The following is a 25,877-nucleotide window of genomic DNA, read 5'->3' on the forward strand; positions in this document are numbered from 1 at the left end:
ACGGATGACTCAACTCAATGGATAATGGTCATCCGTCGAGATGCAAATTTTGACTTAGCCAAAATTTTCATCCAAGACTAAAAATCAGTTAAATTTCTGGCTACCTTTCAACTTGCAAAATAATTCAGATAAATTCAAGAGTAATTAAGCATACCTAACTCACTTACCAACCTAGAAAAGGTGGATTCATCCAGTGATTTGGTAAAAATATCTGCAAGTTGCTTCTCACTTGGAACAAAATGTAACTCTGCAGTACCATTCATTACATGTTCCCTTATGAAATGGTACTTGATGTCTATATGCTTTGTCCTTGAATGTTGCACTGGATTTTCAGTGATGGTTATTGCACTTGTGTTGTCACAGAAAATAGGAATCCTTTCAACTTGCAAACCATAGTCTAGCAATTGATTTTTCATCCATAAAATTTGTGCACAGAAACTGCCAGCAGCAATATATTCAGCTTTAGCTGTAGAAGTAGAAACTGAATTTTGCTTTTTACTGAACCAGGACACAAGCTTGTCTCCTAAAAATTGACAGGTTCCTGTTGTGCTTTTTCTATCAATTCTGCAACCTGCATAATCTGCATCTGAATAACCAGTTAGATCAAAACCAGAATCTCTAGGATACCAAATGCCAAGGTTTGGTGTTCCTTTGAGATATCTGAAAATTCTCTTAATAGCTATCAAATGAGACTCTCTAGGATCAGCCTGAAATCTAGCACACAAACATGTATCAAACATTATATCCGGCCTACTAGCTGTTAAGTACAGAAGTGAGCCAACCATGCCTCTATAACTTGAAATATCCATAGACTTTTCAGTAGTGTTTAGTTCAAGCTTAGTTGCAGTGGCCATGGGAGTTTTTGCAGATGTGCAATCCATTAGATCAAACTTCTTTAAAAGATCAAAAATATATTTAGTTTGACTAATGAATATTCCATCACTAACTTGCTTAACTTGTAAACCAAGAAAGTAAGTTAGTTCTCCCATCATACTCATTTCATACTTGCTTTGCATCAGTTTGGCAAACTTTTTACAAAGTTTCTCATCTATAAAGCCAAAAATAATATCATCTACATAAATTTGAACAAGTATGCTAGAGCCATTCACATTTCTGAAAAATAAAGTTTTATCCATAGTACCTCTTGTGAAGTGATTTTCCAAAAGGAACTTTGATAAAGTGTCATACCAGGCTCTAGGTGCTTGCTTCAGTCCATAAAGTGCTTTCAGTAGATAATAGACATACTCTGGGAAATTTGGATCTTCAAAGCCAGGAGGTTGACTTACATACACTTCTTCCTCCAAATTTCCATTCAGAAAGGCACTTTTGACATCCATTTGATAGACCTTGAAATTGGCATGGGCTGCATAGGCTAAGAAGATTCTGATGGCTTCAAGTCTTGCAACATGAGCAGGTTTCATCAAAATCTATTCCTTCTTGCTGACAATAGCCTTTAGCAACCAATCTTGCTTTGTTCCTTACTACTATGCCATTTTCATCCATCTTGTTTCTGAATACCCATTTGGTGTCTATTGGATTCTTTCCTGTAGGCTTGGGTACCAGCTTCCATACTTTATTCCTTTCAAATTGGTTTAGCTCCTCCTGCATAGCTACAATCCAATCAGGATCTAACAAGGCTTCTTCTACCTTCTTTGGTTCTTCCTTAGACAGGAAGCTGTTGTATAGACATTCTTCTTGAGTTGCTCTCCTGGTTTGAACTCTGGAAGAAACATCACCAATAATCAGTTCAAAGGGGTGATCTTTTGTCCATTTTCTTGGTTGAGGTAGATTAGCCCTAGATGAAGGGACATCAATGTTGTCTTGATGTGTGATTGAGTTTTGATTGCTAGAAACTCCCCCTGAGTTTGTGGATCTTTGATTTGAGATTGGGGTGCTTTCTATGGGTGATCTGCCTTGACTTCCTGCTCCTTTTGATAACCCGACGGATGGTGAATTTTGAGTATCGACGGATGAGGCAGGTTGTCTTCCAACGGATAATACAGATTGCCTTCCGACGGATGAAGCGTTATGTAACTCGACGGATGTTGAGTTTTGTGCTTCATTTGTGGTAGATTTGTCTGCATTATCCTTAGACACTGTTTCTTGATCACTCTCATCATCACTTTCATCACTGACCATCTCAACATTGTCGAATTTGAGGCTCTCATGGTAATCTCCATCTTTTAGTCCTTCAATCTTTTTATCATCAAACACAACATGTATAGATTCAACAACAATGTTGGTTCTTAGATTGTAGACTCTATATTGATATCCAACAAAAATTCCTTCATCTGCTTTAGCATCAAACTTCCCATTTTGATCAGTTTGATTTCTAAGAATATAGCATTTACAGCCAAAGACATGAAGAAAGTTCAGAGTTGGCTTCTTGTTCTTGAATAATTGATAAGGTGTCATGCATCTTGCTTGATTAATCAGAGAGATGTTCTGAATGTAGCATGCAGTGTTTACAGCTTCAGCCCAGAAGTATGTTGGTAGTTTTGATTCTTCAAGCATTGTCCTTGCAGCTTCAATAAGAGATCTATTCTTTCTTTCCACTACTCCATTCTGTTGTGGAGTCCTTGCTGCTGAAAACTCATGCAAGATTCCATTTTCCTCACAAAATGCTCTCATGACATAGTTCTTGAAATCAGTTCCATTATCACTCCTGATTCTTCTAACTTTGAAATCAGGATGATTGTTAACTTGCCTTATGTGATTGATGATGATTTCACTAGCCTCATCTTTGGACTTTAGGAAATAGTCCCAAGAGAACTTTGAGAAATCATCTACAATTACTAGGCAAAATCTTTTCTTCGAGATTGATAATATATTGACTGGTCCAAACAAATCCATGTGAAGCAGTTGTAGAGGCTCTTCAATTGCTGAATCAAGTTTCTTCCTGAATGATGCTTTAATTTGCTTCCCTTTTTGGCAGGCATCACACAGTCCATCCTTTGTAAACTCCACCATATGAATGCCTCTAACTAGCTCTTTCTTTACCAGCTCATTCATGGTCTTGAAGTTCAAATGAGATAGTTTCTTGTGCCATAGCCAACTTTCATCTTGACTTGCTTTACTGAGAAGACAAGTTACAGATTCTGCTTTAGTTGAGTTGAAGTCAGCAAGATACATATTTCCTCTTCTCACACCAGTGAGAACCACTTTGTTGTTTAGATTATTAATCACAGCACAGGTTTCTTTGTTGAAGGTTACTGAGTTGCCTTTATCACAAAGTTGGCTGATACTCAACAGATTGTGTTTGAGACCGTCCACTAAGGCAACCTCTTCAATGATGACATTGTCCTTTGAAATCAAGCCATATCCCACAGTATAACCTTTGCTGTCATCTCCAAAAGTGATACTTGGGCCAGCTCTCTCTTCAAACTCTGTGAGCAGGGTAGAATCACCAGTCATGTGTCTTGAACAACCACTATCCAAGTACCAAAGATTCCTTCTATTTCCCTGCACACATCAAAATCAAATCAAGTTGATTTTGGTACCCAAGTTTCCTTGGGTCCTGCCTTGTTAGCTTTCTTCTTCTGTTTCTTAGGTCTTAACTCATTTGACTTAGGAATTTCAGATTCTTCCTTAGTTATTTGGGTTAAACCTTTGAAACCACTAGATGCAACAGAATTATCATGCATGTTATGGCTAACAGGAAATGGCATGCTTGGTGCAAACATGTTATTCCAGTAAGGCATGTTAAATGGCATTTGAGGCATATTGTATGCAGCATAATATGGATTAGGTGCAAATGGCATATTAGCAAACTGTGCATTCATGTTCTGTGTAGGCATAGCATTAACAGGCATGGGAGGCATGGCATTCATGTTAGAGAATTGAGGCTGAACAGACATGGGAGTAGGCATGGCAGATTTGCAATTAACAGACAAATGATTTACACTACCACATTTGACATAGATTTTTCTAGGAGCATATTTGTCAGGTGTGTAGTTATTATGTTTGTTAATCCCTACTTTACCATTCCTATTATTTTTCCTTTTAGTCTCTGTTTTTACCTCTATCTTCTCAAGTCTGTCACTTAACTATTTGACAGTCATGTGACCAACATTAGCCTTCTTCCCTTTCTTGGCTTGACTTGACTCTCCTGAAACAAAGTTCTTGGAAACAGACCCATACTTTTCATTTAGCTTGGTTAATTTGGCTTTGCTAATGGGTTTGCTCACAGCCGACGGATGAAGATTTTTATCATTCGACGGATAACACTTTTTGTTATCCGACGGATAGATCTCATCATCCGTCGAGTCTACATCTGTCAGCAATCCATCTACCAAAATAGGTTCTAGTTTCTCCATATTCTTTTCCCAGGCTTCATCACAAAAAGACTCAATTCCTTAAACCTTGGTGATTTGAGCATGAACATCTCTGGATGTTTTCCATGCTTTAATCACCTCCTATTCACGATCGAGCTGCTTCTTTAAAATTTCTTCCTTTTTCAAGGACTCAGTTAATTCCTCCTTAGCAATTCTAAACTCAATTTTTAGTTTCTCAAACTTAACAAACTGACACTCAAGCATATTATTCCTCTCACTCAAAAACAAGTTGTTTTCTTTGATTTTAGCATTTTCTTTAGTGAGGGACTTAAGTGTAACACGCAAATGATACAATTCTGTAGACATGTCATTTATTGCATCATTACACTTAGCTTTAGAAAAATGTGCAAGGTTTGTAGTGATTACCTGATTACTTGAGGAACTTGTCTATGTTTCATCAGACTTGGCCATAAGGGCTAGATTGACATAGCTGACATCCTCATCTTCATCCAAACCATCAGCTGCCCAGTCATTCTCTTGTGTAATAAAAGCCCTTTCCTTCTGTTTGAGTAGATCAAAGTATTTTTGCTTATATCCAAAGACTCAAATCTTTTCTTACTGGAATCTGACTTTCTACACTCATTTGCAAAATGCCCTGCCAAGCCACATTTGAAACACTTGAATTTTGATTTATCCACCATGTTTCTATTTGGCTTGGCAGCTCCAAAGTTCTTCTTGAACTTGAGCTTGGCAAATCTTCTTGAAAGGAATGCTAGGTGCTCATCAATGTCCTCCATGTCATCTTGGCTCAATGAATCTTCACTTTCTGCAGCTAGTCCTTTACCCTTGATTTCATAGGCCTTTGAAGTTGATTCCACAGCTTCCATCTTCACTTCCTTCTCTTTTTCCAGTTCAGCCACTAGTGCAATGGATCCTCCTTTCTTCTTTTCTCTCTCCATTCTTTCATCTTGCTCTATCTCAAGCTCATAGGTTTTTAGAATGCCATACAGTCTCTCCAAAGTAAACTCCTTATAATTTTGTGAGTTTCTCAATAAGACTGTCATTGGTTTCCATTCCTTTGGAAGAGATCTGAGAAATTTCAGATTGGAGTCTTTAGTCTGATAGACGCTTTCATGCAATTTAAGAGCATTTAGTAGCTTTTGGAATCTACTAAAAATGTCAGTGAGTGACTCACTTTCTTCATTGTGAAAATGCTCATATTGCTGAATCAGGAGCTGCATTTTATTTTCTCTTACTTGCTCAGTACCATCACAGATTATCTGTATTGTGTCCCAAACTTCCTTGACAGTCTTGCAGTTGATGATGTTATCAAACATGTCTGCATCAACACCATTGAACAGAATGTTCATGGCCTTTTTATTTTTCCTGACTTGTTCAATATCAGGATCAGACAATTCATGCCTTGGCTTTGGAACAGATGGTTCATTTCCTGTTGCAGCTCTCATTGGAACATGAGGGCCTCTTTCTATGCAGTCCACATAGCCCTCATCTTGAGAAAGCATATGAAGATGCATCTTTACCTTCCAATGATGGTAATTGTCTTTATCAAGAAAAGGAATCTTGACTCCAACATCTTTCTTGTTCATCTTGCTGAATTGTTTTGATCTTTAAACTCTTAGTTGATTAAGAGCCTGCTCTGATACCAATTGTTAGTCCCTTAACAATATAGCAAGAATTACAGAAGGTGGGTTGAATGGAATTCTTGAACCTTTTTCTTAAAATAAAAATGTTCAACTCGATTATGGATATATTTGTTTTGATTAGCACACTGCGGAATGTAAACTTGAATGAATCAAAACATAAGTAATTAAAAACAAGAGTCTTTAAAAACTTTCTGGTGGATTTAAACAATTCTACCAGAGATATATTTAATATATCGAGAGGACTCTGTGTGCAGAAATGCCCACAACTGCTTACACAAATAGAACTGCTAAGAACACAGGAAATGCTAAAGATAGTGATTACAAAGATTTCTCTGTTGTTGTTTCTTAGCTCTCTCAGTTATTTTTCTATTTGCTACTCTCTTGGTTTATATAATACCAAGATTACAAAGTCAAAAGAACTGAACAAATATAAAATCTAACAGTCTTGATCTTTGCTGCTTTTCGTCCTTTATTACCCAGTTAATGAGCTTCCACAGTGTACTTGTATCCAACTCAACGGCTGTGTATCAGCTTTCACTGTTCAACTGATGTTTGAATCTTGATCATCTGTCGACTTTCAGATCATCCGTCGATGACTTAATTGATCATCCGTCGACTGCTATGTTAAACATCCGTTGATAGCTATTTTGGTCATCCGTCGAAGCTTTGTTAATCATCCGTTGGTAGCTATTTTGGCACTTGACTTCATTTCACTTATACAGAATTACAAGACATTGCTTATGTACAGTTAATCAACCTATTCTGCATATCTAGTTAAAGTCAACATGACTTATATGCCACTACAGATTCTATACAAAGGTGCATACAACACTGTGCTACAAACTTATTACATAAGCTACTCACTCGATGGATAATAAGTTAATCATCCGCCGGGACTATAATGAGTTATCCGTCGGGACTATAATTCTTATCCGTCGAGTGCTACATTATTTCACTAAGTAAAATCTACTTAGATGTTTTGTTTAGGTAATCATCAAGTACTCAACATATTCACAACAAAAAGCTTTTGTTGCAAAGAAACCTCCTAGGCCTAAGAAAAAAGGCATTGTAATCAAGGAAAAGTCACAAACTGAGGCATCAAAGCCCAAGACTAGATCACAATATGAGATTGATCTCACAGACAAAGGGAAAGGAAAAGTTGATGAACCAACCAAGCCACTGGAGATGAAAATTCCTCAAATTCTGATAAAGCTAGTGTGCAAAATGGTTCAAAGTACTGATGATATTCTTGCTGAAGATGAAGATGTTCAAACTCTGAAAAGAAAGAAGATTTCTGAAGAATCAAAGACAACTTCTGACAAGGCTAAAGTTGTTCAGAGTGAAGAACAACAAGAAACAGCAAGTTCTGATAAAATCATCAAGTCAACCTCTGTCAGTGCTCAAGTTGATTTAGATAAAATGGAAGTAGCTGATAAAAAGAAACTTCTGTGGAAAAATGTCAAACCATCAGATCCAAAGAAAAGCCAATTATTGTCTACTTTCATGACTATTGGGTTAAATGCTAGAGAACCGAGAGACAGGGCTGGACTAGGTTCTGATGAAGCAAAGATTAAAACATAAGTTGAAGTTGCTACTAGAGATCCATTTCTATTGACTGACAAACGGCTTGAAGATGTTACATAGAAGCATCTTGATAAAGTTATATATGTTCAAGGGGTACTGGATGTTCATAACAAGCACAATGTGAAAGAAAATCTGATTCTATTTCTTAAATATGGAAGGACATATCAAATGACAGAATCAGATGTGCTAAATAAATCATTGAAAGAACTTCAATTCTTTCATTACCTTTTAGAGGTAAAGTCTGGTATTACCAGGAGATGGTCAAAGTTCATATTGAAGACCATCAGAGATAAAACAAGAATTTCTGGTTCAAGAGTTACAGAATTCGTTCCTAATATTGTTAAAGATGATGGAAGTGAAATTCCAATGAAGAAGAATTCTGCTAAGCTTAAAGAGATACTGAAAGAGAAATGTTTGTGCTACAATGAAGATTCTTCTCATCCTAGGGTAATAAAACTGAATGATGGTTTAGAAAGAAACCATATCTCTGCTTTAAGGACTGCAATCTACCAGATTGGAAGTCAGAATGAAGAGATGAAGCAAGTCAAGACTACACTCTCTCAAGTCCTAAGGATTAAAGAAGAAAAGCTGATATCACACTTTGTCAAGAATCATCATGGATTCAGATTGACTCAGTGAGATTGGTAAAAGCTACCAGGACTATAAGTTGTAGTTAGTTATCTAGTTAAACTCTTATTACATTTGTACTTAAATGTTTTTGACATCATCAAATCTATTAACTTGTATATTTTGCATAATTTACAAGTTGGGGGAGATTGTTAGATATATTTGAGATGTCGTGTCTAATGAGATTCATGTTTAGTTTTCAGATCTTAACAAACAGGGTATATGAGGACTTACTGGAATCAGGACTTACCGGAAGTCAGAACTTCATATCAGAACTTAAGGTCATATCAGAACTTAAGTGCGGGAGGACTTATAGTTAAGGAAGGAAGCTGATTAACAGTAGAAGATCGAGACTAAAACAAAAGAAGATATGCATGGAAAGAGTTAGAAGACTGAAAGACTTATAGAAGATATCTGATTGATATATTTTAGGAGACAGAATTATATTCCATATCAGTTAGAAGTTATCTTGTAATTGTGTACTATATAAACACAGACTTCGGGTTTACACTATATATGTTATCATTATCGAGAAGATTATACATTGTAACCTAGCAGCTCTTAGTGATATTTTTTCATCACTGAGAGAGAACAAGTCCATTATAACAGAGTTTATTATATTGAATATATCTGTTTACTGTTACTTGTGTTCAAAATCGATTTGATTGTAATAACACTGTATTCAACCCCCTTCTACAGTGTTGTGTGACCTAACAGAAAAGGTATAATGTGAATCATCGCATTGCCATGACTTATCATCCTCAGACAAATGGTCAAGCTAAGGTGTCTAACAAAGAGATCAAGCACATTTTAGAGAAAGTTGTGTGTCCATCAAGGAAAGATTGGTATTTGAAGCTTGATGAAGCTGTTGGGGCTTATAAAACAGCATATAAGAATCCATTGGGAATGTCGTCGTTTCAGTTGGTTTATGGTAAGGGGTGTCATTTTCCTGTAGAGCTCGAGCATAAAGCATATTGGGTTTTGAAGAAATTGAATCTTGACTTGGATGCAGCTAGAAAGAAGAGGATGCTTCAATTGAATGAACTTGATGAGTTTTGACTTCAATCTTATGAGAACAACAAAATGTACAAGGAGAAAGTCAAGAGGTGGCATGATCGGGGTCTAGTGCTCAAATCATTTGTGTCGGGGCAATAAGTTCTTTTTTTCAACTCTCGTCTCCGTCTCCTGGAAAGTTGAAGTCAAGGTGGTCAGGGCCCTTCATAATCAAAACTGTGTTTCCGCATGGAGCGGTGGAAATTTTTAAAAGTGATCCGGGCCAAGAATTCAAGGTAAATGGTCAGAGGTTGAAGCATTACTATGGTGACACGGCAAACTGCGAGGTGTTTAGTGTCGTTCTATTGTCCGTTTGAGCTCAAGCTTCTATGTCAAGCTAGCGACGTAAAAGAAGCGCTTCTTGGGAGGCAACCCAAGTGTTGTACATTAGAAGGTAGAGGAAGTAAGAAGAAAGGATAAAAACACAAAAAAAATCAGAAAAAGAAAAAAATTCAGGGCCAACTTCAATAGCCAAGCGCGCCCGCGCTGATCCAGTGCGCCCGCGCTGATCCAGCGCGCGGCCGCGTTGTTTTTCCAGAAGGTAAGCGCGCATGCGCTGATATAGCGCGCGCCCGCGCCGGTTTTCCAGAAGGTGAGCGCTCCCGCGCCAGGTCCCTGTTCGAAAAAAAATAAAAATAGCAGTTTTTAAGGGAATTTCGGGATTTTAACCATAAAATCAATTTCAACCCGAATTTCACTCTTTCACATCCCAAATTTCCCTCTCCAAATCATACCCATTATTCTCACGATTCCCATAATCAATTCCCACTTCTATTTCATATCTAATTCTCATCTCTCCACCTATAAATACACACACTTATACACAAACTTCTCCACCACTTCACAAATTCTCAAACACAAATCTCTCTCAAACACTTAGTTTTTATTCTCTCTTATTCAATCCCAATGGCACCTAAGAGGCAAAGAACGCAAGTTGGTAGTAGCACTACCGATTCTTCATCTACGGGTGGTGTAAGGCCAAGATTTTCTACTCGTGAGGCTGAAGAGGAGTACACGAGGCTTCTCTCGAAGCCTATTGCTAAGGAGTGAGGTTTTCTGCCATCAGGAAGGATGGTAAGCTGTTGGAGATGATTCTTGAGATGGGTTGAGTTCCTTTTTATGAGGCTCCCGCTGCTGTGCCCATGAGTGTTATGCGGGAGTTTTATATTAATGCTAAGGCGGAGAAGAATGGCTTCACGGTGGTTAGGGGGATGACTGTAGAGTACAGTGCTGATGCCATTAGGAGGGTGATTGAGCAGCCCATGAGGAAGCCCGGTCAGGACACTTGGAATGATAAGACTCTCAAGGACTTCGACTTGGATTTGATCATTGCGACTCTGTGTGTGCCTAAAACTCACTGGAAATTCAAGAGGGGCAATACTGATTACTTCACGTTCCCTGCGTCGTGCATGAACAGGTTTGCACGGGCTTGGAACTCGTTTATTTGTGCTAACATCATGCCATCTTCGTATGTTCATGAGATTACTGTTGGGCGTGCTCATCTGCTGTGGGGTATTCTTCAGGGCGATTATCAGGGGATTTTGAGATTCTTGAGAGGAGGTACCACATGTGCTATACCTTATGCGTCTATTGTGATGAAGTTGTGCATGGCAGTTGGTGTTCATTGGCCCACACATGAGCAGCTACAGCTTCCCAGTGCTCCTATCGACAGTTCTACGCTGTTGAGCAAGCATTAGTGGTATGGAGGGAAGCTCGATCCTAAGGGGCTTGGTTATTCATATGCTCATCTGCCAGGTGGTGTACCATGGATTAAGATACTGCAGGAGGTTCTTCGCAGGCCCGTCGAGCAACTTGGAAGCTCAGTTGGGAGAGGATGCTGGTTCGTTGCAGCAGCAGCAGCAGGAGGAGGCTGGAGCAGATATTGGAGCTGGTTTGAGTTCGACGCAGTATAGGCGTCTAGCGAGGAGGATGGATACGATGCAAGACATCCATAGTCGATTTTCACGTGATCTCACCCAGGCACTTGGGACAGCTTTTAGAGCCACCAGTGTTGACATCCAGTGGCCAATATTTGGTGAGAATTCCGTGTATCCGCCTCCTGACACACCTGACACTCCACCCGTTGAGGGTGATGATTCTGATTCATAGTAGGTATGCCTTATTCCTTACTATTACCTTCACTGAGGACTGTGAATATTTTAAGTTTGGGGGTAGTAGTTGAAGGAATATGTTTGTGTGAGTCATATTTAGTTTGCATATTCATGATAGTTTAGTGCATTTAGTTTGCATATTTTGCCTTGTAGTAGTTTTTATTATTATTTTTGGTAGTTTTTTTTATGATAATTTGTTCATGTAGTTGCATGCATTTGCATAATAACATGATCCCTTAGATGATTTTTCCGATTAATCTATGATATTGATGCTAGTGTAGTGATGTCGTGTTTAGTGATGTTATGTCGTATCGAATTGATTTGCATGCTAGAGGCAAATGTATTTCACTAAGTCTTATAGGTTGCTAGAGTGCTAGATCATGGTCATGGTTTATTTATTTGTTGAGGTTTAGTTGCTTGTTTATATTTAAAATTTATGATATTCTCTTAATAATAAATTGGCATGGATTTTTAAAAATTGGAGGAAATTGGATTTCATTGCTAGTTGTGTGGTTAGGTGTCAAATGGCTAGTAGCCAGCTCATTTTATATGAGTAATCTAGGGTTGAGCGAGATGGAGTGAAACGCACTCGTTCAGAATTAAAAAAAAAAGAAAAAAAAGTGTTATGTATAATTGATCACGAGTGGGCTCATTAGTACTCAAGTTATTAAGTTCTTAGGGGACTTTGTGCCTAGTGACCTAAGGCTTTTATAGTCTGGGATCCGCTAACCTAACGCTCGCTACAAGGGTACTATTATATAAGTCTTTTGTGGACCTCACTCATGGAACGATCAAATAAGCATATTTATATTGTTTTGTTGTGAATAAAAGCGTGAATTCATGTTAAACTCCGATATAAGAATTGAAGTGTTATAAGTTATTTTGAGTCTAGCTTTAATTCTATTTATAACCTTGCGATTGCTTTGATAAGTAGTGAGTCATGATTGTTGATCTAGTTGCGATAGTATATCTGTAAGTAGTTACACACACGCACGTCTTTGGTTTGTAGATTGATTTATGAGGTTTGGTTGATCTTTATGCGAATAACTGCATTTGCTGAGGTGTTGCTTGTTGATTGGTTTAGTTATTCTATGGGGATCGTTGCATTCATGTAGTTGCATTCATGCATTTTTATTTATTGTTTTTTTGAGTCTGTTTATGCTTGAGGACAAGCATCAATTCAAGTTTGGGGTATGTTGAGTGGCATTTATGACACTTTATTACGCTCCTTAAATCTTTGAATTGGTGTATTTGTACTCAAGTTATTGGTGTTTTAACGTGTTTTCTAGTGTTTTTGCATTTCAGGTATTTATCTGAGAATCAGGTGAATTAACATTGATTTGATGCTAATATGGTGTTAGGATGGTGTCCAAGGAATAAAGCTCGCGAAGACCGGCTCAAAACTGCAAGAAAAAAAAAAGAAGTGAAAGTTTTGGCAGAAGCCCAACACGCCCGCACTGATCAAGCGCGCGGCCGCGCCCAAACATCAGAGAGCCAGTGCGCCCACGTTGATCAAGCGCGCGCCTGCGCCATGTCGGGATAGCAGAATCTTGTTTCTACTTGGCTTTTGAGAGAAAGACTTCTACATTGCATGGGGCTGCTATATAAACAACTTTAGATCATTTTTCATAATATATCAAGTTAGAGACATATCAGAGCTAAGGAGAAGACGGCAAGAGACCTATAGCACAATTCAACAAAGGTGAAGACGATCTAGTTTATTCTTGTGAATCTTTGTTTTGAGTTGTAATCTTTGATGCTCGTTTCTTGTTTTGTTGAACCTATACTCTTGTGTTAACTTTGTTTCATTATTCGTTATAAAGACTACGTTTATTATACCATGCTTTCATCGGAACCCACGTTGATGATGAGTTCGATTATGGGCTAATCGTTATCGTTGGGTTCTAGCGGATTTATTTATGGATTCTTTAGTTGATTTGTTTCGATGCCTTTGTGTGTGGTGATTGTATGATATCCTAGTATTGGTTGTGCATATTCGTCTTATGAGCGTCGCGAAATTATAAGATAGTGTGTTAATTCTTAATGAAGCGAATGTAAATTTAAGGATTTAGAACTTACCATGCTAGCATAGGTTCATGTTTTGTTATGCATGATTCGTGGGTAATTTTAACCATCTTACTTGCCCTATGTAATCAAGATAGATAACTTGTGCTTAAACCGTTATGTTGTCAAATTCTATAGACATATAGGGTCTCAATATAATTGGTGTCTATTCAGCTTCTATCTCTTTTGTGGATGTCTGGTAGTATGGTATTCGTGCAACGAAAGTTGGCGTTTATCAGTTTTATGTTGTCTAATTAGTGTCATCACCATTACATGCTAAGGTTAAGAATGAAAAGGCTATTGAATGAAGTATTAAATGAAGTTAGAATCCCATGTTTATCATATATATTAATTCAATCAATTTTATTACCTTAGTTATAATTATTAGTTTAATTCTTAGTTATAAATAACCTCAAATTGTTATTCGTCTTAGTATTGAATAATAACCATACATTGTTGCTTAAGTGCATAAATTAATTAGGTAACCAAGCCAGTCTTTGTGGGAACAAATCTGATTTTTATCTTATACTACTTGCGAACGTGTATACTTGCGTGTATTATTAGCTCGTGTTTAGAGACTAACAGTACCTTACATCAATGTGCTTTATTCTAGAATGATTAACTGGATTAGCCACAATAGATATAGCACTATTATTGTCACACATAATTGGAATTTTGTGTAACACTAGGCCATAGTCCATTAGCTGATTTCTAATCCAAAGCACTTGAGCATAACAACTTCCAGCAGCTATGTATTCAGCCTCAGCTGTGGAAGTTGACACAGATTGTTGTTTCTTGCTATACCATGATACAAGTCTTTATCCAAGAAACTGACAGCTTCCACTAGTACGTCAACCCTGCATCCAGCAAAATCTGCATCTGTGTATCCAACAGCTTCAAAACCAGTTCCCTTAGGATACCATAATCCCAAGTTTGGAGTCCCCTTCAAGTATCTGAAAATCCTTTTCACAGCCATCAAGTGTGATTCTTTTGGATTGGCTTGAAATCTTGCACACGGACATGTTGCAAATATGATGTCTGGTCTACTTGCAGTTAAGTAAAGCAAAGATCCAATCATTCCTCTATAGCTTGAGATATCTACACTCTAGCCCTTTTTATCTTCATCCAACTTTTTAGTTGTAGACACACATGTAGATGCAGGTGAACAATCAACCATACCAAACTTTTTCATTAAATCTTTGACATACTTAGTTTGGCTGATGAAGATTCCATCACTACTTTGACTGACTTGAAGTCCAAGAAAGTAACTTAAATCCCCCATCATACTCATTTCATATTCACTCTGCATAAGCTTAGAGAATCTTTGGCAAAGCTTTTCATTTGTAGAACCAAAGTTAATATCATCCACATAGATCAGAACTAGGATCATATCATCGCCATGATTCTTGTAGAAGAGAGTCTTATCAATAGTACCTCTAGTGAACCCATTCTTAATCAAAAATTATGACAGTGTGTCATACCAAGCTCTAGGTGCTTATTTTAGTCCATAGAGAGCCTTGAGTAATTTATATATAAAATTTGGAAATTTTGGATCTTCAAAGCCAGGTGGCTGTTGCACATAAACCTCTTCTTCCAACTCACCATTAAGAAATGCACTTTTCACATCCATTTGATATACCTTGAAATTTGAATGTGCAGCAAATGCAAGGAATAACCTTATTGCTTCAAGTCTTGCAACTGGAGCAAAAGTTATATCATAATTAATTCCTTCTTCCTGTGAGTAGCCTTTTGCAACCAACCTTGCTTTTTTTTTGTGACAATCCCATTTTCATCCATTTTGTTCCCGAACACCCACTTTGTTCCAATTATACTTCATTCTTTGGTGCAGGAACCAATTTCTAAACTTTGTTTCTTTCAAACTGATTCAGCTCTTCTTGCATAGCAGATATCCAATCTGGATCAAGAAGGGCTTCCTCAGTTTTCTTTGGCTCAACTTGTCGCATCCCGAAAATAAAACTAACAAAATACAACTAATAAATATAAAGTTATTACAAACGGCTGTTACAATAAATCCAAGATCGCAAAGGTTCAGTGTTTGAACAGTCCAACACTACAACTATTACAACTTTCACATACTATCGGTCCTCACATGGATTCCAACTATACTACATGAGCTCTCACATAAGCCTCAGCATCTCACCAGTAGACTTATGAGCAGTCTGCTTGAATCTAACCATACTTGCTAGCTGAAATAACATGAATAAATAGCAAGAAGTGAGTCAAACGCTCAGCAAGATATAAAACAAGGCAGAAATTAACAGCATAGCAATTCATAATTCGAAAATTTGGGGTTGATAGCATCATTATTCAAATCAAAATCAAAATCATTTTATGACGCTACGGATTACAGCCGATGATCAGCCGCGAAGTAATCCCGAACCTCGCTGGGTTCTAAACAATTTGATTGGGATCCCTAGGCATATTTTAAGGCTAAAATAATAAATGTGGAAGGACACACGTCTTAGTCTGAATCCACTAATCTCCAAAAAAAAACTTTTTGTAGAAAACATCTTTTGCAATCTTTCCTATTTTTAAAACTGATGCCAAGGAGAAATTACAAGGATTCTAAACAATAGAGTTTAAATAAATAAGTCAAGATTTGAAACTCTTATTAGATATAAATTAACTTCTCACTAGTCGGGTTATCAATGATGAATAACAATGGTTTATCAACCACGAAAGAAAGTATTGAAAATGAATCATAACTATAATCAACAAGATAGGTATCTCAAATTTTGAGGGTAATACACGGCATATATCTACTAACAGGATTTAGGTATGATACAAAGAGTAATGATGAAGTATGAAGTTGGTTTATTTATATCTCAAGGTATCATGGTTATAGGGATATAGTATCAAATCAATAGGGGTTATATAATCAAGGCAATTGAAGTATTTTAATTTATAAGGGCATTTTGGAGTGGCCAAGACATTCGGTTATATAAAATGTAGGTACTAGGTCAAGTTGAAAAAAACAATGATAAGGGTATGATTTTATAAGAGCATAAATAGACTTGAAGCAATTCCAATAATCATAAGCATGGCATACCATTTGCTATATCTCAATCTAAAATTAAAGGATTTGCATTGATATATTATGGTGATAATAATGTCAATGATCATTATACAAGTAAGCTATCATAATTCAAATGAGGGGTTTGGAACACTTGCGATACATCTCAAAGAGTTCAGAATAAACTCGCAACATATCTCGAGAGGGTTGAAGGACATTTGCCTTAAGAAGGCTTGACTAACTCTCGACTTGATCATGGAAGCAACCGGGAGCACTACTTGACTTTGACAGCAAGATTATTATCTTCTCATGAGCCTACACAATAATATTAAACCTCATCATGATACATTCTTATAAAATCCATCCTAGTTTTAGAAGATTCGAATCATAGTGGCACTTAGGCCTATTTACACGTTCGACTCCTAGTATACACATAACAGCACCATGTCCCAAGTAGTCATTTATGAGCACATAACACATTTAGTCACATAATATATATTATTTAAATCATAGTGCACTACTAAGTATTGAATGATCTCACTCCACCAACACAAATGACTCGAAGCGTTTAACTAGCCTAATGCAACCCAACTATCTCTCCAAATTCGAAGTGCCCTAACTAGCCATACTCATTTCACTTGACCACTACCAAGTACTAACTTCCTAATGACCTCTAACTATCATACGAACTCAATGGTCAACTCAGGCCTTACCTCTAAGAATTCAAAAACTAATTGCAAAGTCAAAATGTTCCTAAGTGCAACACCTAGGTGACATCGAATGGTACTTAGTGTCATTGATCCCCCTTCCACTAAACGTTTGCCACTCAAATTACTACAATGGAATCTCAGGACCTAAATCTAACTTGTGCATTTGGAATGACACCAAAGTCTATCCTAGGCCTCCCTAGGCCTTCTCTCAAAGTTGACTATCCCCTGTTCTAGTGGCACTAAAACTGCTCTATTTTGTTTTCACTTCATACCCTTGGTTTTAACTCTAAAATTCCAAACTTTGGCTTGTAAACCTCTCACATACTCCCTAGTATAAGTGCTAATCAAGGCCTAATGAGGGCCTACCCATGACATCACTTTCTAAACTCAAACTTGCTCCTAACTCAAACTGTCCCTGTTCTGGCAGAATTCTTGTTTCGGCTTGTACACCTAACTAGATGGATTTATTTCTCACATTTAAAGCTTCTGGGATCAACTATAAGTCAAGTCCCAACCCCTGGTAGCGTGGGCCTCCCAATGCCTATCATCTGCCCACTAATTTCTCACTCACAAACCCAACCTTAAATCTGAAAAAATGCTGAAATCTATTCTAACTCCTTCCACCTTAATTCCCTCATTCGAGTAAAACCAAAACCCAATGAGATCACTCAAGAGTTAATATCATGACACACTTAAGCTCTTTATTGACTATCAAATAATCTCATCAAATACTCCAAAAATATCCACAAAAATCGAATGACGAGAAGGCATGTCAAGCATATTAGTACTTAGTCATTGTTTTCGAAAATACAATATAATTTTGCTTCATAAATTGAAGTTTAAAAGCATGATATATACTGATTAAACTTTCTTAACAACATGGCATACTCAAGTTTATCAAAATAAATCATAATCAAGTGCATGCAATCGATTTAAGATCAACAATCAAGCACATAGTCTAGTTTTCAACATGCATCCCTAGTACTACAAGTTTTTATGCATAAAACTAACATGCAAACACTATCAACATAATATCTCCACTATTCCATGGCATTAAAGGGTTTTAAAGTAGGTGATTCAAATCAAAACTTGGCATTGAACAACATGCAACACATAACAAGTTCACTTAAAGCATGGTCTTATCACTTAGCATTTCAAAACAAATTTTTGATCAACAAAATCATTCCATACGGCTCCTAAGGAGTAATTTCCGAATGGAGGGAGTGAAATGATATCATGGGAGTGAAAACACTTAACCATTAACCATTTCCACTCTTGACAATTTTTCCTTATGATTTGGACCTTAAATTCATAGAAATCAAGGTCTTCATCTTTAGGCTCACCTTAACTTCAACTTGCAAGCTACAACCAAGTACTTATATCATATAATTTACTCACTAATCAAAGGTTTAAGGTTCAAGGGAGTGATTTTTGTAGGTAACTTGAAGAATGGATGAAAAAAATGGATAAGGGGTGGGGGCTTCGGCCGAGAGAGAAAGCAGAGAGGAGGAAGGAGAGTGTGGGTGGTGTGTGCAAGGGGAGAATGATCACACTTTTGATCATTTTTTTTGTTGTGAAATTGGGTAGTGGAGTGGGTAATTACCTCTTTGTCCCTCTCCCTTAAATAGCAAGAATTGCATGCAAGGTTATTAGGGTAATTAGTTTAGTAAAAGTAGTGCTAGTGGGGTTGGAAATGTCAATAATGCCCTTCTCTTCTATTGAGTGGAAGTTGCATGCAAGGTTTTATTGATAATCTACTAATTATTAATCTAATTCAATATAAAGAATAAATTTTATAAATAAAACTATAAATCTATAAAACACAAAAGTGGCAATGTAAAATAGCTTAGAATTTTTGGAATTTAATAAGATTAAATTCAAAATTTATTAATAAAAATAAATTTAAAAATGATTTTTCTTAAATAATAAAATGTATTTTATAACCTACATAAATAGCAAATAATGACTTTCTTATTTTCTAAAATTCTAAATAATATCACACAATTATTTAGCATAATTTTAATCACACAAACACATATTCATAAACTTTTATTTAACTCAATTAATATATATCAATTAAAGGATAAATAAAATATCGGTTATGACACAACTTGTGACAGAAAACATGCATGAAGGTATTCATTTGCAGTTGCACTTCTAGTCCTCACTCCAGCAGTTGGATCACCAATAATTGCTTCTCTAGTGTGACTTCTATCCTACTTTCTGGTGTGAGTTCGTTGACTTGAGTTTTCTGTGTTTTCTTCATCATTTGCATGACTTTCAAAAATTTCTCCTCTTTCTCCCCCTGAGTTTGTGCTATCAAATTCAGGTGTTTGAGATGAGCTTGCATTCTCATGATTCACTTGTTCAGTAGACTTTTCATCAACTTTGATTTGTGTTGACTTCAGCTTCACCATTAGAATCACTATCAATGTTGAGATTTTCAAACTTGAGGGCTTTAGCTTCATTTTCATCAAGGCATTCCAAGCTTGGACATTTGTCATCATCAAAAGTAACATATGTGCTTTTCATGATCTTCTTTTGTTCAATCAAATAAACTTTGTATGCAGTTCTTTCCAATGAATATCCTAAAAAAAATTGCCTCAAAAACTTTAGAGTCATATTTTCCCACATATTCAGAGTTGTCCTTCAACACATAGCACTTGTTTCCAAACACATGAAAATGCTTTACAGTAGGCTTTCTTTTAGACAAGATTGAGTAGGGTGACTTACCAAGATTCTTGTTAATGAGATATCTATTTTGAGTATAGCATGCAGTGTTCACATCTTTTTCCCAAAAACTAGTTGGAAACTTTGCATCTTGCAGCATTATTCTAGCAGCCTCTACTAGTGTTCTGTTCTTTCTCTCAACTACCCCATTTTGTTGAGGTGTTCTAGCAACTGAGAATTCTTGAACAATGCCCTTGTATTTGCAGAATTCAGTTAAGGTTTTCTATTCCATTATCACTCCTCAATCTTTTTACACAATTCTGATCTTCAGCCTGCTTCTCAATCTTCTTAATGTGTTCAATTATGATGTGTAGAGTTTCATCTTTAGAGTGCATTATTTTTACCCATGTATATCTTGAGTAGTCATCCACCATCACAAGTGCATATCTTTTTCTTGATATTGACTGGACATTAACTGGTCCAAATAAATCCATGTGAATAAGTTGCAAAGGTGCACTTATAGAATTCACATTTTTATTTTTGTGACTTGATCTTTTCATTTTTCCTTTTTGACAAGCATCACAGACTTTATCTTGAGCAAACTCCAGATTAGGCATGTCTCTTACTAACTCCTTTTTTACTAGAGTATTGATTGATTTGAAATTCAAGTGAGACAGCTTCTTATGCCATAGTCTACTTTGCTCTACAGATGCCTTGGTGTAGAAGCAACAATTTCATCCTCATTTTCTGAGTCCAAGTCTGCAACAAATAAGCTTCCTTTCCTTGCTTCTTTCAGAGCAACTTCACCAGTTTTCTTGCTGATAATAGTGCATTCTTCTTTGTTAAATAAAACCTTGAAACCTTTGTCTGTAAATTGGATGAAACTGAGAAGATTCACTTCAAGACCAGCTACCAGTGCTACATCTTCAATGATAATATTTCCAGAGATCAATTTGCCATATCCCATTGTGAAACCTTTGTTGTTGTCTCCAAAAGTCACTAATGGGCCAGCCTTCTCCTCAAACTGTGATAGCATGGCCATATCACCTGTCATATGTCTTGAGCATCCACTATCTATGATCCATATAACTTTTTTCTTTTTGCCCTGCACACAATGAGTTTAAGTGTGTTTATCAACCCAAACGGTGTTGGGTACTTTCTCCTTATTAAAAGATTTGATAGAGGTGGAGTTTGATGATTTAGAAAGAATAGAGTTCATTGAATGATGTGAATTGTCCTTTTTAGCTGAAGATTCAATATTGATTTCCTTAAGATCAACTCTCAGCTTGTGGCAACTTGTTATTGCTTTCATGTTGTAAGGTATGCAATCAAACTTATCACAGAATGAGTAGGGATCTTCAGTTTTTATTTCATTGTACTTGCATGCTCCCACTCCTGGCTTACTAACAACCTTTTTGCAAAGGTGAGTTAGATGATTAACAGAGCCACATTTTTGACACTGTTTTCTTGGAGCATCTGCAACATAATCAAAGTTGTTTCTCTTGTTTATCCCAATCTTTCCATTTCTATTCTTCTTTTTCTTTCTTGCATCTTCAGTTTTTATTTCCTTGACAAGTGTCTTGGAATATTGGTTGACCATGGGTGTCTTTTCAGCTTTGGAAGTTGGAGTTGTTTCTGCATTTTTCTTCTCATTGTCTTCATCAGCAATTTCTTGCTTTATGATCAACTCCTCTTCACTTAAATCTACTTCACATGCTTTGAAAATAGGTGAACCAACCTTTCTCAGCATAGTTGGGACATCTTCATTTTCTGTTGCTTTTCCTTTATCACTTACAACTTTCTTGTTTCTATTCAAAGTATCATAATCAAGAACAATAGCTATGTTAGCACATGGCTTGTTCTTCTCATGGCACTGACCAACCAACTCAGATGCATTTCTAAATGATTTTAGTTTCACCTTATTATTCTCAATCTTTTCTCTTAACACGGATTCAATCTCACTTGCACACTTTAGCTTATTTTTTAGATATTCATTTTCCTGCTAGACTGACTCAAGCTCCACAAGCAGTAGATCCATCTTTTACTTCTCACTCTCAAGCTTCTCATTAGCTTTTGTTAGCCTACTAACTTCATCACTAGTTGCTACTAAGCTAGTGTGTATATGAAACATCTCCACACTCATCTTTTCCAAAATATCCTTATATTGACTAGCATTTAAATCAATAGGGGTTGAAGTTGGTACCTTTGATTTTGAAGTGGATGCTTTTCCATGCTCAAAAGCCATAAGTGCATAGTTTCCAACCTCTTCATCCCCATCATCAACATCCGTATCATCCCAATTCTTTCCTTCTGCAATATAAGTTTTTCCAGACTGCTTCTTCAAGAGAGCTTCATACTTTACTTCCAGTACATGATATGCCTTGTCTTTCTTCACCTTTTTAGGATTTCTACATTCAGTAGCAAAGTGACCTAACTCATCACAGTTGAATCATCTTATCTTTAATCAGTCCATAGATCCTGTTTTGTATCCACCTTTGCTAGCTGAATTGTACTAAACTTTTGGTTTCCAGTTATTGCTGTTAGAAGATTGTCCCTTGCTTTTGAAAAATCTTGGCTTCTTGACTCTTATGTTGGAAAATTTTCTAGCCAAGTAAGCCATGGATTGATCCATTTCATCTAGCTCATCCAGGGTGTAATATTCATCTTCCTCCAGCTCCAGTACAACTTGCTTCTGAGGTCCTTTGTTCTTTTGTTAAATAGCTTGAACAACTGGAACTTGATCATCTTGCTCATTTTCACTTTCTTCTCTATCATTCACAATCAAAGCATTTGAACCATCAACAACATGACCATGGTGTGCTTTCAATGACTTTCTTTACATCATTTCAAGTTCATAAGTTTTCAAGATTCCATATAGAACTTCCGAAGTTATTTTGCTTAAATCTCTTCCTTCTCTAATAGCTGATATTTTCTGTTTAAGATGGTTACAAAGAGCTAGCAGGAACTTTAGGTTAACCTCCCCAGCTTCATAATATTTATCATGTAGCTGCAAGTTATTTATCAATTTATTGAACCTTTCAAAAACTTTAGTGATTCATTCTTTTGGTTTAGCCATAAACCCTTCATACTGAGAAACCAGAATCCTCCTTTGGTTTGACCTAACCTCCTATATTCCTTCACATAAGATCTCTATCTTCTTCCAGATTTGTTTGGTTGTGTCACAGTTGATAATTGTTTTGTACATTATATTGTCAAGTGACTCTATTAAGATCAGTTGCAAGCCACTATCTAGAGAGACTTTCTCTTTTTCAGTTTTATTATATTCTGAAGGATCTTTAGGAGCATAATGTGATGGAATGACCATATCCCCATCTGTAGATTCCTCAACTCTTACCATGGGAGTAAAAGGCTCATTCTTGAGAATCTGAATGTATAATGGATTGGCCATCCTGATGAACAACAACATTTTCTTCTTCTATAATGTGTAGTTAGATTTGTCAAATGTGGGGATTTTGATACCGTTCAGCTTCTGTGTATTCATTCTTCCAAGATCTTTAATTTGTTTGCTTTCAGATTTTGCTGTGATACCACTTGTTGGGTAATGAATACAACACAAAGGGGGGTGAATGTATTTCAGATAATTTTAATGGCTTTTTGATTAACTTTAACTAGGTGAACAAAGCAGATAAGAAATTTAACAACATTATGTTAACTAAACTAAAGACAGTGCACACAATATTTCAAAACTCACTTAATTTTATATAAAAATCAAGCTAGTGTTTTGCTACAAATTTCTGGGTTCTTTGTATGTTAAGAACTAAGCTTCTCTCTTAAGAGTTACAAGATTTTCTAGATCTATTTTGTTACAACTGAAATAAAGCAATTAATGTTTACTTTATAGAACAGTAAACACTGGTTTTACACAGCATGTAATAACATGTACTAAACCCTACTTTAAGTTAACTAAAACTTTATATTTCTGGCTTAGTGTATCTTTACAAATCGTGCATGTCTGTGACTTTTACTTTGTCAGTTAATCTTGGCCTTTGATCTTGTACTCTTCAAGCTACTTTTTGTAGACTTTTTAAATTAGTGATTGATTTGTTTGTTGATTGATAATTTTGGATATTTAACTGAGCTGCATTCTGTACTTGAGTTTTACATCGAGATCTCCGGTTTGGTATATAGAGAACTCGACATCTCGATAAGCATAATGGCTTATCAAGATCTCTTATTACTCTATAGTTGTTGTGACTTATCAAAGTTTCTGAGTTCTCGAATATGAAATTGACTTGTCGAGATCTCTGAGTTCTCAAGTATGATCTTGACTTATCGAGATCTCTGAGTTCTCGAATGAACTTGGCTTTTCGAGGTCTCCATGTCTTTGCATATGGAATTAACTTATCGATATCTTTAATCTTCATGTCTTAATTTTTTCTTATCGATATCTCTGAGTTCTCTAGTACAAAAATGACTTATCGATATCTTCAATCTTCATATCTATATTTTGGCTTGTCGATATCTCTGAGACTTCTCTAAAAGCTTTTCTTGACTTCTCAATAAGTCATTCTGGAGTTCTCGAATGACTTCTCTATAAGACTTAATCTATGACTTGTAGATTTCTTGACTTAAAATATTTTTTCCAAAATAGATTTATTCAACTCCAAGCTTCTTCACATTGTCTCTGAGGCATAATCTTCATGATCTTCTTCCAGAGTTTATTCTTAGGCTTGAGACTGTTTACAGAAAAATACTTCAGTCTAATCTATTTACACTTTTAGAAACTTAAGTGATATAATAAAAAATGCAAGCTGGCTGTCAATTTTGACCTAGTCTTGTTAAAGTACAGGCATGTCTTGCACAACAGGGTTAAGCAACTTAACTATCACATGCTAACATATGGTATGTCTCAGGTATATTCAAAGCATTTATAATATAAAATAAGAACTGATCAGATTACTAGCAATATATCTCAAGAAAGTTTCAGAACACTTGCCTTATCTCGCTTGACCTTCACTTTACTTGCTCATATCTATCAATTCTTACTCACTGACCACTTACTTTCCTTTTCTATGTCGCGCTTTCTCAGCTAAACGTTACAAGTATCTATCAAAATTTATTCTTATCTTATTCTATTCGTTACAAGCTTCCATCTACCCTTCGTTTCACCCAAATCCGATGTACGGATTGAAAGCTACGATAAAAACTGTCAAACAATATACACATAAGCATATTATACATTAATTAGACCACATATAGCACATAGCACGTAAGGTAATCACTAAAATAACTTTTTAAAGAAAGTTCGGGGTTAAAATGATTTTGGGGTATTTAATATGAATATTTGAATATTTTTCTGAATTAAAACAGATTAAAGAATCATTTTATAAATAAATAACAAGGTTCGGATATCCGAATCTGACTTTAAAATCATTTAATAACAATTATCGAGCCTTGAACATAATTTAGAATAATATTTTAAAGCTCGAAACTATTTTTCGGAATTTTTAAATCAAAAGAAATAATTAAATCTAATTAAACAATCAATTAAAATTAATTAATAACCAATTAATCAATTAATCAATTAATATTTAAATTAATTGACCAATTAAATAATTAATTATTAACTAAAATTAATTAATTAAATAATTCAGATTTATTTTTGAATTAAAAATAATTTTCGGAATTAAAATAATAATTTTTAGAATTTTTAAATATTAAAAACTATTTTCTAAAAATATAATAAAAAAGAAACACAATTTTCAAAAGTTTTAGAAACAGATATCCAATATTTGCAAAGTCTGGAAACTACAGGGACTGTTTTGCAAAGTTTTTACAACTACGGGGGCAAAATGGTAATTTACCACCTTCCCCGTCCTTCTTCGCCGGCGTTCGCCATTAACAGCGACCTCGAGCTTTCCGGCGACCTCTAAAACGGCCCAGAAACACACCAAACTAACATGGATTGTTCCCCTTGCTTCCAGAAACACGATTATACTAACAAATCATTCAAACAACTCGGAATTTGGCCAGAAAATCTGGTTAAACTTTCCTCCACCGTCGAGTTCTCAACTCCGGCGAGCTCCTTCCCGTAATCCTCTGTTCATGACATTATTACCAATATA

This window comes from Apium graveolens, chromosome 5 (genome assembly GCF_009905375.1).
Source record: "Apium graveolens cultivar Ventura chromosome 5, ASM990537v1, whole genome shotgun sequence".
NCBI classification, from domain to species: domain Eukaryota; kingdom Viridiplantae; phylum Streptophyta; class Magnoliopsida; order Apiales; family Apiaceae; genus Apium; species Apium graveolens.